Source organism: Myzus persicae, unplaced genomic scaffold (genome assembly GCF_001856785.1).
Source record: "Myzus persicae strain clone G006 unplaced genomic scaffold, MPER_G0061.0, whole genome shotgun sequence".
In the NCBI taxonomy this organism is placed as follows: Eukaryota; Metazoa; Arthropoda; class Insecta; order Hemiptera; family Aphididae; genus Myzus; species Myzus persicae.
In genome coordinates this window covers 187,746-208,019 of record NW_019103808.1, presented here as the reverse complement: position 1 = coordinate 208,019, position 20,274 = coordinate 187,746, and the positions used below count along the sequence as shown (strand labels likewise).

At 30.3% G+C, this 20,274-nt stretch overlaps 1 protein-coding gene across 2 annotated transcripts in view; it reads right to left on the bottom strand.

The window, feature by feature from the left end:
- The window catches only part of LOC111035348 (activating transcription factor 3-like), a 33,219-nt gene extending 13,680 nt beyond the window's left edge, over window positions 1-19,539 (bottom strand). Inside the window, exon 1 of one of the 2 annotated variants that reach the window (XM_022316931.1) lies at window positions 19,344-19,539. The gene's annotated coding sequence lies outside the window, so the exon portion shown is untranslated. The remainder of the gene's footprint in view (window positions 1-19,343) is intronic. The other variant, XM_022316932.1, reaches the window with a different exon arrangement.
- Between the last annotated feature and the right edge of the window lie 735 nt (window positions 19,540-20,274).

The following is a 20,274-nucleotide window of genomic DNA, read 5'->3' as shown; positions in this document are numbered from 1 at the left end:
GACGTGATTGCCGAACGCAATAAATTATTATAATATTATATACTATGCGCGCGAAATCATAAAGCGTGCACCGTGTAGGTTCAAACCTAATGATTACGATAGGTACCTAATAATTTTCGATCCTACATTGTTAATTATAAAGTAAAATCTAATGGACTAGCGTTTTTTACTTCCAGATAAAAGGTTCGTTTGATCATAAACGCGTTATCGTAGAAGGTGAATTATTGATCACTTTCTTTCCATTAGGTGCAGTTTCCTGAGACGATAAGCAGGATTAATGAGAAACCATATGGCCTCGATATGGGTAAATGCTCATCATCAATTGTACATAATATGTGCGTACTGTGTAGTTACAGTGCGTTAATAGTGGGTGTGTGTTTGTGTGTTAGTGTTAGAGCATATTTACAAGTATATATTTTATATTATATACAAATACATATATTACACAAACACATATATACGTCCACATGCATACATATTATATACATACATACATACACACATACATACATACATACATACATACATACATACATACATATATACATACGTACATACATTTACATATACACTTACTTAGATATTATATACATAGTACATGCGCATATTTAAATGAATTAACATTCATGTTTAATCGTCAGTTAATATAAACACAAAGCTCATTGACCATAAAAATATTTGCACTCAATTCCGAACAAACTCTTCAAACGATATCATTAAATTAACAAATTAACATGGGAATAATATTATAATATTGTTGTTTTGTATTTTTTCCTTCTAAGCAACATCTAGGTTGTAGAAAACACCGATCGACGTAGCAAAAATAATATATCAAAACTGCACGTGATCGCAGTCATCGAGTGTAGTTCATAAATAAATTAAACTAAATGTTTCTTAAATGAATATCGCAGTGTTTCACCAAAGCGATTTATGTGGGAGCTCAGAAATTATTATTTATGATTATTAACATTATGGTAATAAATAATAATAATAATAATAATAATAATAATAATAAAAAAAAACAAAGAACTAATAACGACATTGTAGTACACCTATCCAAGTGATTATCATAAATACAATTTATCTATACATTAAACTAAACAATGTGTAGTACACTATTGAAAACTGTCTTTCGCAAACGCGTGATAAATCATAATATTATGATATATTATGTGCATTCTATAGACTTTTACTATATTATAGTAGGTATAATAATAAAAAATAAAATGTTTAAGACTAAAACAGTATATTATCAGTTATCACGAGTAAAATATAATATATTAGTATTTGCGTGTACATAGGTAAGTACTTTTTTCAATTTTTTGCATCACATTTCGAGACGTCATTGTTGTGAAACCGGAAATAAATTACAATTTTGGTTCCAAAACATCTGCATCTGCAAATACTGCACACAACGCTAAGCATTTATTACTATTGTTTTATATGTTCCGCTACAACACATAATAATAATTTATAATTAAAGGTAAAAAACAACAATTTGCCACACATTTATAACGTCGTACAATCGACTACGACGATGTCAATTGTGGATGATAAATTATCGAATCTATTCTCTTCGCTATTTATTTAATAAAAAAACAACTCTATACGCCAATATTGACGCGCACGTACCGCGTATAATAAACGCATAGTATTACTATTATTATAACGCTAAAATGTGGTAAGAATTGTAAATGAACGAGTCGAGGATATTATTATGATATTTATGCATGTAATTTTTCTTCAGAATTTCGAATTTTAGTGGGTGTAGTACCTAACGTTTAATAATAATTAATTTGTTTTGGGCTCAAACACACGTATGCTTTATTATAATGATATAGCGGCATACCTATGGCTAATATAGGTATTATGCTGTGGTAACCGCGGTATAAAGGTGAGCGGAGTCATATTATTATATATGCCACCAAAACCGTAAGAAAAATGACAGACGATTGTTACTTATCGAGATCTCTGCTGTGTCATGTGACGTTTTACCTACCTGTCGCATGCAATAAACGCCTTCGATATTATCGTACCTAATTCGTTAGGTTTTGACGGGTTACTGTAATTCGTAATAAATAATAATATTTCGTGTATATTGAGCGCTGCACACACATAATATGCTTATGTTTTGCGGTGGTCTCAAATAATAATAACAATAATAATACTAAAGTCGCGGTTATTTTTATGATGTTTTTCCCTGTCCGCGAGCCCGAACAACCTTGGCAGCCATTCGACTTTCAGACGATCCAAACGTTTCATCAAGTTGCACAAGACGCGCGTATTGTATAATATTATAATATATTCGAGCACGCATTTGATGAAAATAACAAGGTAGGCACCCATGTGCTTGACGTATAACCCCGGGTATGGAGAAAATCGTATTGTTTTATTATATTATTGTTATTGCATTGGATAGCAGGTCCTTTAATAATACGGAATTTCGAAGAAGAACCCTTTCGTCGTCTTCGGTTGCAGTTCCTGCGAGCGGACCACGTACCTACGTCGCAGAGCCGATGAGGGAATTCGGTTTTACTTTTTCGTCCTGCGCGGCCTCTATATAATTATGTATATACCTATTATGCGCCGTTTCCGGTCAGTTATATGGACGGCCGCCGTAACGAAACACTTGAACGCAATAATTATGAGCTACACACGAGTATTCACATTTAATATAAGCGTGAGCGCACCGAGTCACACAAGCATATATATATAATATGCATGTGTGCATAATACTAATGTTTTATGAATACACAGTGTTTGTCCCTGTCAATTTTCTTTTTTTCAACCTTATTTTCCACCTAACTTTTAATAGCAGCTCAAGCGCCCCTGTTCACATTTGCATAATATGTTTATACATTGTATACAGGGGGTCCCACGAGTTTTACCCGTTATTGCGATTTATCGTGAGATGATAGATGTATCATAAATCTGTTTTTTATTAGACTCACGGAGACGATGACTACATATTTTATTTTTTAATTTAACTCAATTTTTTGGTAAAAAGTTAAAAAATTTGTTTTTATATTTTTGATACAATTGAAGATATACCCATTTTGTAGAGTCTATTTTTCTGAAAATTTTGACCTTTCAAATTTTATTTTCATTAATTTCATGTCTTTCAATCATTTTTTTAGTTTGTAGGTAAAACTGCAAAAAACCGGTTTTTGTCCGAGCGGCGAGTCCCTTTTTACCGATAATGGATACTTATATTATCACCACGGGACTGTTTGTATTAAGTATATTATAATATTATGTGTTTGACTTATTTATTGATACCGATTGTTTCAGCACTACAGCGTCTGTCTCCGTTAACGACTTTATTTTCAAAATAATATTTTTGAAATATGGTTTTGAATGATGACTGTATATAGAAGAACCATAGTTAATATACAATTCATAATAAGTACCTACACCTATTCGCTGTTGACTTTAGAATAACAATAATAAAAATGCTTGTTTTTATTATTACAGATCGACTATCATAGAACTTTTAGTACTTGTGTAGCATTACTAACCAGTATAAATGTTCAATAGGTATTTTAAAAGTTGAACTATTAACTTCCATTACTTATACACTCAAATACTTTTATACATTTTAAGGTCTTGTAGTTAGTGTATTTGGTAACGACTTGGTTGGTGAGTAGTGGGTATATTCACGGTGGGACATCCCATATACAATAATATCCATACACACATGGGTTGAAACGAATGGAAGGAAACCCACAGTTAAGTGCGGGACCACATGATGGGTTTTTGCGAACATAACTCCTAGGCGCCTCTTTCGCATAATAAATTATATATAAAAAAAACGTAACATTTAATTCAACTCGATTTTTGTCCCTAGAACTACAAGAGAACCAAATATGAATAAATCACGAGATTTTTTTCTATTTTTTTTTTTTACAGCTCGACGAAAACGTATTACAGTGGCATGGATGACTTTTTTTTTCTTCCATAGTGGTGCGATTATTTTATAATAATATATGAATACACATTATATTATACTGGTTTAACAACCAACTGCGTCTCTGTGTTGAATTACAGTACACTAATAATTGTACGTACAAGTGTACAACTGTACATAAGTTACTGCCACTGCAGTGGTGCTATACAATAAATTCTGACTTGAAAAATCAAAACCATTTTTCCGTTTTTATACAAACATACGAAATCGTTCTCGCATTAAACACCTGCAATATTACATTACAGCTGTAGGCACTTTTAATTTCAGGTACTATTTCGAATCGTGTTCTTCAAATTTGTACTCATATATAGTATTATATAGCTGTACAACATTACAATGTAGTTGTAATATGGTACGTAAATCGTATAAATTTCCAATCGGATATAATTTTATAATGGTTTTTTTTTTATACGGTTCAACTCCTTATAAATGCTTAAAATTGACTAATTATCTCACACAGACGTACTGTTTATATAAAGGTACTTATTACATATAGAATCAACGGATTTACAATTATCATAATGTAATAACTATGTTATGTTATTATCATCACATTATCCACACAAGTTGTACTTAATAAATAACTTTTCCCTTCACATGGTGAACACATAGTTCTTGAGTTTTCAATTTGCATGCAGGTTTTGCCTGTTATCTTTACTTGTGTTGCAATGAGCTATTAATTACTAATCACATAGATACTATATAATAATAAATCAACTGTTTAAATCTACCAAAGTACACTTCAATTTTCAAATTTGTACGCAATAAATAATTATCACAAACAAAAGCTAAAAAGTACACATATTTGCATCGTATTTTAATTTAAAAAATAAATAAATATTATATAATATATATAATGCAATCAAATAATAATTTAAATAATCATATGATTTGTTAATTTTATAATATTGATTAATAAAACATTTAATTAAATACACGGAAATGCACTACAGTAAATGCATCATTGCACAATGCGGGTGAATAATAATTGAGCAATATATATTTCAAGAAAACGTACTGTAAAGGGTCCATTAAAAATTTAAAACAAACACTGAATATAAAATATCAAATAATACACGACTGTTTTTTTTATTATTAACATTATTGTCATTTATTGAGGACTTTAACTCTAGTTGCGGACTTTTAATTGTACTAATAATTTAAATGCACTCCAAACAGTAAAATTAGTTTTAATTTTTACAGCTGTAAAACGTAGCAATGTAGAGTAACATAATTAATCAACATACGTGCACGACATCAACTAGCACAGTAAAAATATATAGGATACTGTTTAAGTCATAAGGTTGTTTACAAACTTCAAAGTTATAACACATAAGAAAATGAAAAACTCCACTTTGAACTCCGCAAGTATGAGGAATTCTATAAAACATTATTACTATTTTAAAATTTTAAGTCAATTTATTATATTGTACCGTGGTGATGGAGTGTGCCAAACGTCACATGCAGCTTGTCGTATTATCGAGTTCCCAACAAATTATTTTATCGTAGACCTAATAATATATTTTTGCCGGTACCTGCCGCGTATAATATAATTTATGTCACGCTTCCTACTACTTCTGTGGTGTTACCGCCTTTAAAGACAAACAATGATAATTGGATCATGTCCCAATTATTATAGTAAAACAAAAAAAATCGTTTAATCCCGCTGTCGACGATAAGGCGGATTTTTTTTTTATTATTATTATTTTAAAACGTGTCAAAGTCGTACCGTGATGTTCCCACGCGAGCGTCCCGCTGTAGACAAAGCGCAGCTCGTGTGACCCGAATATCGCACACGAAAAATAGAAAGAAAAAACCAAACAAACAAATAAATAAACTCGCTATTACCATGACAAGACGATATGTACCTTCGCACCGTATGCGCCTAACCTACCTGCGCGCGCGCTCTCACACATACATATATTGTATATATTAAATAAATGTAATTTATTATTATTATTATTATTATTATTACTATTATTTATGTATATATGTATATGCAGTTCATGAGTTAAAGTACTTGTGTGCTGTGTGTATGTGTGTGTGTGTGTGCGTGCGTACAACAGTCACGAAGAGCCGTGCCGGCCTTGGACTCCCGCGCGCGAAGACCGATCATAATATAACGACTGTCGGCGGCGTCGGCGTGTGTGTTGCGAAAATTTCATTACCGTAGAAATTACCGATATTATTTACTTCTGGCTCGCGTTAAATGAAAACGAAAGGCTAACGATGAGCTTTACCCGCGATAGCTACAGGAGACTTGACGAGCGGTGCTGCAGGCGTATTTAACTCGAGCACCACGAGTGCCAATACAATATTTGATCGTTTAATGTTCGTACAATAATAATTTAGTAATTAGTGATAACTTCAGACAGTCCGATGTGTGTGTGTGCGTGTGTGTATGTGAGCATTATAATATCAGACGATGAGATATCTGTTGCATAACTCCTGATAGAGAACCCTTCGGTATGTACCTAAATAAGACCATCGGTCGTGGGCCGTGGCTAAAAGTCTTCTCCCCAAGTCCAGATGACCGAGAACGATTCGAATGTACCTGATAATATTTGTGCAGTATTTAATAGGGTTTCGTGGGAGAGGACGCAAAGTGGACGTCTCGAAGACAAAATTATTTAGTATATTATAATGTATGTAAGGAACTTTGTCTATAATAGGCTGTCCAATGATCTATCTATTAAAAAAATGCCAAACCATGGTGTGCTTTCCTTACTTTTTCATCTATTCTCTGAAAATGTATCGAGCAATTTGAGAATGATCAATTATTATTAAAATAAAAGTTCTGCAAGCAAATCCATGAACGAATTGAATATTATTATTGACGCCGCTATAAATAACTAGAAGTTAAACAAAAAAAAATATATATACCCACACAATACCCGTTGTTGTACGTATTATTAAAAACAATAAAAATGCACAGAAAAAAATTAAAATATTTAAAGCTTGGATTATAATACAATAGTTATATAAACAAAGTCATATTATTATTGAATAATGGGTAAGCGTTGCAAGCTTCTTATAATATAATATGAGTAATTCTGTACATAATTATAATGTAATTTATATACACAATATAGTCGGCTATTACATTTTGTCAACCCTTCGAGGTATACTTGTGAGCTAGATAGTGAGGATTGGAATAATTATTGGGTTAATACACACACTCCGAAGGTATAAACAGAAAAAAAAGTAAAACGACAATGCAACCATATTATATGTTATATAGAGATCCGTAAGTAGTACCCACCCTGCCATTGGTTTGTAGGTACAGCAATTAGGAATGTAAGGTATTGGTTTTAAATATTGAATAAATCTAACGGCGTTCGATCAATGTACGATGTATACGCGAGTGGCGACAAAAACAAAATAAACTCGTTTCGACGACGTTGTAATAATAACCGTATACTGCAGGTACATAATAGATTGCCGGTATAAACTGCTGCTGGTTATAAAGAAAGATAAAATTCCTCTACGTTTTGTTATTATCATCGTCATAATATATTATACCGACTAATATTTTTTAAGGGTGGCGGTGAATTATTATCTTTTTTTGTGATACGCAGTTATAGACTTACATATTATATATATATGTATGATACACAATATAGTATATACATTATACACATTACACCCAAAGTACCACATTATAATATATATAACACGATAATAACGTTTTCTATTATACAGAGTGAATAGTCTTTGTCTTTTCGGGTACAATAACACAATATTTTTTATGAAATTTATCGTTTATTGACCAGATCCAATACGACAACAGTCGAGTGTCGACACGACCAACCCATCGGGTTATAGGACATTATAACGAAATTCCGGGAGATGTAAATTTCTTTAACTTTTTGAGTAATAATAAACCAGGTTTTGTACCTGGTTTGTACCTGTAATAACTAAAAATATGCATATAAATTATAAGATTTGATATAATGATATTATATTGTGTTTCAATGCTTGCATAAAAACGACTCATAATTGTTTATTCTTCTATCTTAGGGGGTTAAAGCTCCATAATATAGAATACATAATGTAGGTACAGTAATAAATTTCGAAACTTTCAATCAGGACGGCAAAAATGTGTTAGGCACTTTGTAATTTTATCTGTTTTTATTTCTTCTCTGTAGAATGAAACGTTTTTAAACAATATGAATGTTTAGAGGACAGCAAAATTAAAAAGAAAAGAAGATACCCAGTTTAAAAAAACAGATAAGGCAGTTAAGTAAAGTTTAGTAAATGGGTAGTTTAATATACGGTAGATATAGTTCAAAACTTCAAACATTTATCACACAATCTTTATTAAATAGTTTTTTTTTTTAAACAATCTTATAATTAACTTCGCAAACCTACAGCACAACTGACGAAAAATACATATAATTAAACAATTAAATAATCAAATGTATCATTGTAAGAAACCAGGGGTGTGCTCACGAGGGAGATGAGGGTGTCATATCCCCCTTTTGCTTTTTTTGTCATATAAAATATATATTATGATAAAATAATTAATGTAAATATAACGTGGTCTGAGAATGGTAAAAATGCAAATCCCTCCTTTCAAAAAAGCTGACCACGCTACTGCAAGAAACTGAACAAAAGTTATTTTCAAACATACTCAAGATAATACGATTTTATTGATGATAAAAAAAAAAAATACTAATTAATAATTATCACAAGTCACAATATTATATTTATTTCATTATTATGCCGTTATAAAATATATCTTAATATCAATAATGATATTTAAAATGTATAAAACAATTATGTGGATGACTTTTGAAAACACCATTTGCATGTATGTATTTTATTTTTTAGAATCTGAGCATTTTATCTTTGTTTTAATCTTTAAAACGCCGAGTTTACCTTAGTGTATAAGTTTTAAATCATTGGCAACACTTACATTGGTTGGTTTATTTCATTATATTATTAAAGTCTGTTATTGATTTCTCAACACGTCAACTTAACGCATAATTTTTTTTACATAAGCTGTTCGAGAAAAAATTGTAACGGTGTGGTATAGAGTGATGTAAATGAAAACAAACCTAGTAAAATTAATTACCAATGGCACATTGCCATCGGCCAAAAAGCAATGTGTTCAACTATAGTTGTCGCGGCGATACGGGTAAATTTAAACTTCAAAACTGTATAATATGCGGTAGTTATGTACAATAACAATTATACTGCACCATATTATGCAGAATTCTATATGCGCATACCTATACATACGCACTACATAGACACTAAACAGTAGAATATTAATTTATCGATGGTGCACCGATTTGCGTGCGCAGGTGACAGTTGGTAAAGCACAATATTATATTGCCTATATTTAAAGCTTTTAATTTTAAAACCATTATTTATTGTGTTTCAAACGCCCTTGTTCGCATACATAATAATATAGTACAACAACGCTTTAGGACGTCCATAATACCTATGGGTAATATTGAAATGTGCACGCAGCGTCGTTTATCCCAAGAGGGTTTACACTTTGTAAAATTACTCGGAATCCGTGAACCGTTTTTGGATTAAGTGGCCAGTCGTCGTTGGTTATGCGATGTGATGCGTGTAAATATAAATATGTAGGTATACTTATATGGACGCGAGGCGTTGTGGAATTACTATACACAATTATTATATTATATTGTTTATTAAATTTCATTATTGAAATATTAATCGTTTGATTTGCATTCCCAGAACAATCGGGGCGACCAAAGACAGAGAGGCTAAAAAATAAAAAAAATAAGAAAGAAAGAAAAAAAACTATTCCCCGGGATGATGCACATGCTGAATTCTCACGATCATTTGGTACATTTCACCGTGTTGTGCAGACGTGTGCGTCTGTGCGCCCAAAATTTATGGCTCACACATGCTCCAGTTTAATATTAATGATAAAAAAAAAGAGAAAAATAATGTACATGGAACGATTCCAACCGGCAACGTTTTATCTTATACATTATATATATATACATATATATTATTATATCCACACAGAGACTTTACAATACGTGCGGTTTATTTATTTATTATTATTTTTTTTTTATTGTATGCAATAAAGGAAATAACGAAAAAGGCAAACAATAGTATCGAGTTTAGAACAATGCAAGTTGACGTGCGATTTTTTCACGAAAATATACGTATTTCCTTTGCTGCACGATATCAAACTTGCTGCAGATCCCGGTCAACGTCACGATCCGGCCATAAAAATAATGACATTTTGAGTATACAGAATGAACGGCACGCAGAAGAGTGCTTATATCGCATATTATATACTATAATTGTACCGAAATATACTGTAAACTGAACGAAAATATTTCGCATCTTACTAGAAATCATTTTTTTTAACCATTATTCATTGATCAAATTTTAATTGCAGCTATAATATTTCTATACATCCGGTATCTACAGTAAAATAATAAAAATACTTATATTATGTAGGTGGTGACTGCGCCCATTGCAACTGCATTATTCTGTATGCATGTCGTACATATGCGATGGTCGTTCGTGTTAATGCTCGTCGACAATGGTTCTCGTGATTTCCAAATCAACAAGTTTACTTTTTTATTTTCATTCCTGTTCCAGGAACACCCATTTGGTTTTATTATCGTTTCCTCGCCGATACGAGTACTGCACGGCGACACGTTCATCAGCGGATAACACGCAATATTAAATCGTCTACGCGTTTGAAATGCCGAATACTGCCGTGGGATTATTAACAAAATATTATCGTAAAAAAAAAGTTTGCACTTCTCCACGTGCAAAATATATATGAATTAATATTTAAAAACGAAATTGTTATGCCGAACGTCTTAAAATGTTCAACATAACGAACGCGTGACAACTTTCTGGACACACAATTTACACAGATGTATCCAATTATTCTTCAAAAATTGTAATGTATGACATTTGTTATACTATTAATTGTTTTTTCGAACTATTTTAGTGATAGGTATAGCTGCATAAGTATTAAATACATGATGTTTGTATTGTCACTGCCTACACGACATTAAAGTGGTAATAATAAATTATTAATGCCCGGAAACAGAACGATTAGGAAGTATTAATTAAAATCATAGGTATCGAAATTGAATTTCTTCTGAATATTAAGCGGATTAACGTTTAACGTCTTGAAGGTCACGTTTCCAGACCACTTTTATTCGATGTTTATTTTTTACTCGTTCACAGGTAAATATATAGTAGAAAGGTTCTAGAGTCATATTAATCATCGTTGATGTTAATTACATTTAGTCGCACACACGCACTCATGCACATTCATATTTATTTAATATTAAATGCCATGAATAACAAATTTAGATGGGTAATATACATTTTATTCTTAAACAAAATATATAGTAAGTTATATAAACTGCATATTTTATGGTTATTCTGTAAGATAGGTATAATTATAACTTATTTAACATTCTATTGGATTATATTTCAATTTACATTTTGCTTTTACTTTACAAGATTTTTTATTGTAAAATTATATTTTAAGGGAAATATAGAATAATAAATGTTATTCTTAGAGATGCATCTCAATTAAAACCATTTTAATGATACAATTCTAGCTAATAACATTTACGACCTTGTTAACACGGAGATCCATTTGTTTTTTTGAGTTTTATTTATAATTTATGCCATTTTACTCTATATGAAACCGCTATTAGGAGTGGTTAGGATTTAAAGATTTACTTTACATAGCATTAAGTAAAATACTAAAATGTTGAACTTGAGCCAATACATAATATCCTATTAAACTAGTAGGTACTATTCTTTATTTAATGATAACTATCTGGTAGTATCTAGAATAAAATTTAAAAAAACATTATCATTAACAATACCAACATTAAATAACTGTATGAAAAATACCTTTCATATTATTATAATGAACAGTCATTTATAGGAGTTATAGTACTGATAATTATGTAACTCATAGCTATATTATACAGGTCGATTTAACACTCAAATACGTATTACCGCATGCTAAAATAAGTACTTAAGACTTTAAATTCAAGCAAATGATTTTTGAAAAATATTTCATCCAAACCAAAATTCGAACAAGTAATATAGTTTTTGAGGATTATTAAAGTATGTGTATTAAGGATAATAGTCCTAGATAATAGTTTAGAAGATATGCGGCCGTGGTAATTTGAAAATTATAGTGATAAATTCAAATTTATTACAACTTTATAATTTGTAAAAATTAACTGAGTATAATAAGTGCTGGACTAAATATTCCATAATATTATACTTAATATTTTATGCAAAACCATTATTAAGAACTATTATCCATAATACATAAAGTTTAATAATACAAAAACGGCTAATTCACTTATTGATTTAGATACGTCGACATTTTAAAAAATACCACCCAATAAAAATGCAGTTGTGTATGTACAACGAAAAAAAAGTAGTTCTTATTTGAAAAAAAAGTGTGTATTAGAATACGGCTTAAAGAGGGGCTTAAAGTGTGTAAAAAATTCTAAAAATTCTAAAAACTAGAATATGAATAAACGCATTATTAAAGGATGAAAGGGGGCAAGGGGCACCATGATTGGTGTATCATTTATGTAGTTATGTAACTATGAATAATCGTAGGTTATATAGCTTTCAATAGAGAAGACTTTTAAAAATAATTTATCGGATATTAATTGAATTAGCCTCTAAATTATTTGTTATTTTTTTTTACATACTGAAACATATTTTGTACATCAAAAACCTATTCATTAAAAATAGCCAAAGGTTAGAGCACTTAAAAAAAGGTAGTCTGTCAAAGTAGTGATACATACATTGTGGCCAAGGTGCAAATTAACTTTTTCTTAAGTGAGCTCAGTTTACTCCTACTTTCATGGGCAACTATTATCTTTTATTTTTATTGCTTAACACTTGGCCAGTTTCTGAATTGGCCTCTTGAGCATTGTCAACGCCTGGTACGCAGATGCCCCGCAAGTACGATTTTTCATTTTTAAGTGTCAAAATTATTTTAATGAGGTTACAGCAGGCTTTATCTCAGCGTGGATATCTCTACTTTAATGGGCTGATTATTTTATGTGGGGATCTTGATTCTTTTATTTTTTTCTAAGTTATATCCATTCCATCATTCACTCGTTAGGTTGCTAAGAAACTGGACAAGTGATAAGCAACAAAAATAAAAGAGTACTGTTGCCCATGGAAGTCGGGGTAAAGTAAAATCACAGAATAAAGAATGAGTAGTTTTGGCCACAATGTAGATATTATTACTTTGATAAACTGACTTTTTTTTGTTAAGCCATATTTTAGTTGGCCTTTTTTAATAGTTAGGTTTTTTTTATGGGGATTTCATTTGTTGGTTTCAGAATTGTTTATACAAAAACAACAACAACAACAACAACAACAACAACAACAACAACAACAACAACAAAACAGCATTTATTAAGAAGAGGCAAATCATAAAAGTTATCATTGTAACTGTGTTTATAAGGGTATGATTTATATACAAATTTCAACTGAAGCAAAATCAAGCTTTATCAATATCTCAAATTTCAAAATACGAGAAACAGAAATATGTGGGTGAAAAAAATTGATGAATTGGTTCATGCATAAAGATACACAGCATGCTGATTGAACTTGGCCTGGCTCACTGCCGTGCGCTCAGATATAGAAAATAGATTTTGGAAGACACTAAACAAATTATTTAAGTTTAAGCAACAACCCATACACCGGTTAACTCTAGTGGACACAAAAAAAATTATGGACCAATAATATTTGTTTAATTTGCACGGCTTATCTAAAGATTTTTTCGTATGACACGTATTGACCCTGTGGCGTGCAAGTTGTAGGTCAAAAGATCGGTCACCTGTTGGGCAGAATTTTTATAAGGACACTCACAGATTTCTTTCATGCTTGCTATTATTTGCAATTACTGCAAATATAATTACGTACATAGGAAACCGTTCATTTAAGTATTATAGTATTTAAAAAAAAACATTGTTTAGGGTTTAAAATTGTAGTGAGAACTCGTAATAATTTAGTGGATATTAAACACCAATTAAATAATAATTTACAAAAACAGCCGTTGAGTGTTTATTTGTATAGTACTATAGTATGTCAATTAAGAATAATTATTACAACAAAGAAAAAAGACTGTCAAACTAAATGTCAAATATTGCAAAAAAAAATGAAATAAAAAATACTGTGCCAAGTCAAGACTCAAAAGTCATGTGAATTTTATAAGAGCATTGTCTAAAATAATTGAGTATGCAATACAAGTATTATCATACGTGAAAGTTTTTCATTGTACTAATGTGAAATATTTAATCAGTTTTGCTTAAACTTAGTTACAAATACACAATTATCATAATTACTGCTTATCAATAATTTTTTATTTATATTCTCTGGCAAACATTGTATGGATACTATACAAGGAGCATATGGGCGGCTGAATACGAAATTGCTTTCTGTGAAGAGCACTTAAGAGCTAACATTTATTTTTTACTCCTTTATTGGCTCTCATTCGAAACAACTTTTAAAACGTTAATAATTCAACTTCTTTGGAGCAATCATAATTGATTATCGTTAAATACTTAGTGCACCTTCAAGAGTATACACGTCATATGACCAAAAATAATAGGTATGTAACAGAATTAATTGCTAGGCAACATACTAGATAGGCATGTATGTGTTAAATGTTTAGAGGATGATATTAACATTTTGTTTCCTTTATAGATGTAAATATTAATGTAATAGTGTACACTACATATCTACATTATACTGACCCCAACTATATAGTAATACATATACCTCTATGAGTATTTAATATTCACTAGATTCATGACTTACGATTTATCATTTGCCAGCATACCCATATATAAACAAATATAGCTTAGCTTTCACCGTTGAAAATTAAATGAATGTAAAAAATTAATATCACAACATATTATAATTGTACATATACATATATAAACTAATTAAAATTATTTCCACTGAAGCCGCCGGGAGTCATAACGAAATAATAAACAAATTAGCTATAAATGATCTGAATTCGGAGAGATGTCTGGAGCTTTCCACTAAACTAAAACATAAATTTATACAATTATAGCGAAAAAACATATTTTTGTAAACGTCCAAGGTTGGTTTGAGCAGTTGTTTAATTTTTGCTGTGCGTATATTTATTCTCCTTAAGTCTCCGGTCACCACAAAACCCTATACTAAAGTAAGAAGCTATTTCGTTCTTTACATTGTGTGGTCTGAAATCTATCTTACTAACCTCAATACATATTATATGTATTTATACTTGATACATAATATATATATTTAATGCAGATATGCGATTACATACACCTATATGTACCATAAAGGTGTATGTTATATTATGTTCATAAGCGATAAAAAAAGTAAAAGACATAAACATTCAACACAAATTTACGACCAAAATCACAAATAGCAATGGATTTAAAATTTGAATGTCTGTTCAAACGATCCGATTATAATTTTATAATATATTATTGCTTATAATTTATATTGTTGTATATTTACAGTGTCTTATGGAACAATTTTTTTTTTTAAATACAATTCAAATTATAAAACAAACTATATGATCGACATACTTAGGTTACTGTAAAAAAATATAGGTGCATTTCAATTACATTTATTAAAAATGACTCTGAAGTATTAATATTTGTTTAATTTAATTAATAGCAATAATAGTTGTAACATATTTCTATTCAAAAAAATGTGTTAACAGTATTTAATCCAAGGTATTAATAATTATTAAATGCGTATGTGTATACACAAAAATAATCATAAATTACAAATAAAATATTACAATAATTCAAGAATAAAATAATTTTTAGGCTAATAACCAATTTTGTTTTATCAGTATAATTATAGTTTATAATAATAAAATTTAAAATTTACTGCTGGAACTTATAGTATTAAAACTGACCATAAACCTAAGCAATTTTATCTGATATAGATCTGATAATAGTTGGAAGCGTGTTATCTTAAAAGGATACTAGAAAAACCTGTCAATTAAATTTGTATTCCTAATATTTGCATAATTATAATATATATCATTATATACACAAATACACAATTTAATTCAATGAACTAATTTCTAATAAGTAATTAGTATTTATATAAGGATAGAAAACTACCTGGAGATTTTAATTGACAATATATATGTGTATATATTATTTTCATTACCACCGTGCCTCTTTTTCATCTAAGAAAATCCACAAGTAAAAAGTAACTTTTTGTTAAATTTCTATTAATATTATCAGATGTAACGAAAACAGATTGTATTGTGTAATTAGCATAACTATGAGCCATATCTTGCACTTATTTGTCATGAGCCTTATAGACACAAACATCTTGATATTCTTAGTTATTTTAAAATGGTATACACACGCATTTCCGATAATTATGTAGCTTGTAGACTTTATATGAACAAGTTCTACGGTAGATACCTGCCTACATCCTTGGCAAAACTGTTTGCCGATTACTCAATATTTGACATAATTATTCAAGATAAACATACAGGTATACTTACATTTATGGCGCAGTAACTAATGTTTTAACGGATATTGTTTATGTTCATCATCACATTGTACAGTCAAGAAGGAAAATTAATATTATTTATCTAATCAGTAAAGATAGATAAAAAAATATACTTAAAATATTTTTTTTATATTGGGGTAAAATATATCAGACAACGGAATTATAGTTTAGCATGTGTAGAATGTAGATAGATAGGTATTATACATTACAACACAAAATACACGTGGTTAGTAAAAATCTTAATTGGTACAACTTCAAAATAGCTTGAAGAGTAGAGAAGAGGAACTAAACATTTTATAACTGATTAACAATAATTTGTTTTTAAGGGAGTAAAAAGATACAATATGTATTTGTTAAAGTGAATAAAATACAAGTACTTATTAATTTTATGGATAAAAAAAAATAGAATCTTAAAGTAAACAATGATCGAGTGCTCATACTCAAGTGTCAAGAATTATGAAGGTATATGTATTTTCGTTTTTTTGCCATAAATATCGTAGTAAAAACTATAAAAACTATAAATGCAAAAATGTCTTATCTATTTATCAATATAAAAATGTCAAATAAAACAGCAAAAATTTAATGATACCCCACATAAAGAGTCATTAAATATTTTTAATTAATGATATGCATACAAATATTAATTGTCAACTTACACCTACTTGATTATATGTAAAACAAATATTTGTTTCGCTTTCACAACAATTTATAGATACGTTTATACAGTGAGTTTAACACAAAAATATAGTCTATATAGTATCTATAGTCATTTAAAAATAAAGATTTCTATTAAACCTATAAAAATCTTATTTTTAATGAATAGTTGAATAATTTTATCCTTATATATTTATAATCCCTATCTATTAGTCCATTAATTTATTTTAATAATTCAGAAACTATACTTGTTATAGATACATAAACATTTTCAAAAAAGTCCTATGCTTAGCTCCAATTTCAATAACGGTGGTGGTTCTAATTTGAACAAAATAACTTTGTATTATTTATTATCAACAATACAGGCTGAGCCCAATTATACATAATATGATAACACTAATTAAAATGTTAACTATGAATAACAACAATAACAATAAGTAAAAACGTGATTAACACAATAAAAGATACGACAAATAATAAAAAAAATGATGGATCACTGTTTGCCATACGCATCATTCTAATGATTGCCTGAATATCAGAATAATTGGTATTGCATTTTGGAATAAAAAATGGATAAATTTGAAGGGTAGAAGAGTAAGGGATTTTAAAGTTAATCATGGAAAGTGAAACAAGAGAATCAATACAGCCATCTATTATGAGGCGAAGAAATTTCAGGTTAACAGCTTTTCTTCTATCAACTAAGGACGATAAACCAAGCTTAATTAAAATTGGGTAATAATTATAAATATAAATCATAGAATATTCCTTAAATGACATAACAATCTAAGTATTTGATAATATTTTTTTCTTATACTCTTTCAGTAAATATACAAAAATATTTCAAAATTATGATATAAATTTAATTGACTCATTAATTAAAGGGAGGAGGGTTAACATAATTTTTGAATCACCCTGTATAAATAATTGAATACTAAAAATAAACAGTAAACATGTGATATATTATTTTTACTTTTAATTTTTATTCGAAAGAATCATTAACTTAGTACAACAGCCGTCTTACAACTACTTATAACACATAAATTAAGTGATTATTTGAGGCTGAAGCTTGCGTAGGATAAACGATAGACACGTGCCATATAACGTCCTCGTTATAGCGTAAACGAAGTAAATTAAATAATTAATGCACTTTTATGCATGAAAAATTATAGATGAATTAATGATTATAACACTGCGATGTAAATATTGTAATGTGCTGGATTTAATGTTCCTCAAAATATTCGAAAAATGTGATTGCGTGGATGCTTATATTTTTTTCTAACATTGTTCGTGATATAGTTTTAAGTAAATTAACGCGTTTAAATTATCTACTTATATATTATTCTCATAGTTGAACAGGAATAACTGCAGTTTATCATTATATACGAGTAATTACTTGTATACCTATTAATTATGTATACTGATAAATTTACCATAGCATATAAACATCATGAGTTCATTTAGATTACGTTGCTAAAGGTTATATTTTGATGACCGTGGATCATGAATGAAAATACGAATTATCGGGTTTATTATATAGGTATATATAATGAGTATAAATTACTGACGATAAATAGTTAAATTCTTATCAATTATTTGATTTAAAAAAAATTGGTATCTAGTACAAATCGGTTTACTTTTGATATATAAATTGGTTAGAAAATAAGTAAAATCTGTAATTATACAATAACATAGTTTTATAACATTTATTGTTAATTTTTATTTTCATTTTTAATTTCGCAATAAATCATACATTATAGTAACAATTAAGACCTTAAGAATATAATTATACCTCCTACCTACCTATTTAATAATAAATCGCATATTGTCAGTGATTTTTAAAGGAAACTAATTATGGTTTTATGTACCTACCTATGACCTATACATGTCTACTCATACCTATCTACTCTTACTATTGTAAGTATTATAGCTAATAAAATACAGACAGATAGACACCTAACAAAATGAAACAAAAAAAACAACCTCTCTACAGGTTAAAAAAGGCTCTATCCTGTACCTTGTGTGTAGCTACCATCAATAAAAGTCTTGTTCTAGGACACCTAATAATATACAATTATTGGTATCGAGACGGGGAAGTGGAGAAAAAAAAAATTGCAGATACTTGGCATAAACCTAGTGAACACGATACAGTTATATGTGTCTGAGTACTTACCGAAAACGGTTTCGAGCTCAAGTCGTCCGGGCACAACTGCGGCGAAGACGAAAGCGGCAATAATCGGTGGTCGGGATCGTAAAAACAACAACGGACGCAGCAGAAATTACAGGAGCAGCAACCGCACAGAAGAACGCACGCCGCTTCGCGACCATCGCGGAACTGAACGTACGGCACTGACACTCGGGCACGCTGCCGGTGCGCCCCGTCGTCCCCCCCACACCCTTTCGCGCCCGGCTTTTCTAAATTTAGCGCTGACGTCAATTCCCGGCGTTCCGATTGGCCGACGCGGCGGCTTGCCGGCCGAACCTATTGGCCGGGCGGCCAGCCGGGGTTTGGCGGGCAAATTCGATTTTGACCGTTTCGCGCGGCCGCTTGTCACGTGCAAACGCATACTCACACACGCCGGCCGCCACTTGCACGCGCGTCGCAGCCCGCAGCCGAAGTGCTTGCCGACATCAGATGTCGTAAATATAATATTGATTACGATTAAATATTTAATTTAATGATATTATAATGTTTAATCTACTGCTGCCAAGTGTATAGGTAGTACCTTCGACAACAACAACAACAACAGTACCTGGGTAATAAATAATAATAGTAATAATATTAGGAGCACTTTGGTAGGTTACCCATACAAATGGTAATGCGATATGACGTTGGTGTATACCTAATATATAGGTATACACTTCACGCGTGTAGTGTTTAGTGAATAACATGACGTATACTATTATGTACTGTACCTATATAATACTAATCTAAATCGTGTACTTACCAATATATACCATAGTACATTATACTATGCATCACGCCACGAGAGAAGTAGCCCGTGTCCCAACCAAATCGCGTTAAAATCCATCAGGAATCGCATTCTTCACATATTTGACTTATCGACGTTGCACGATCGCAATCGTTAACACCACAGCGGCAC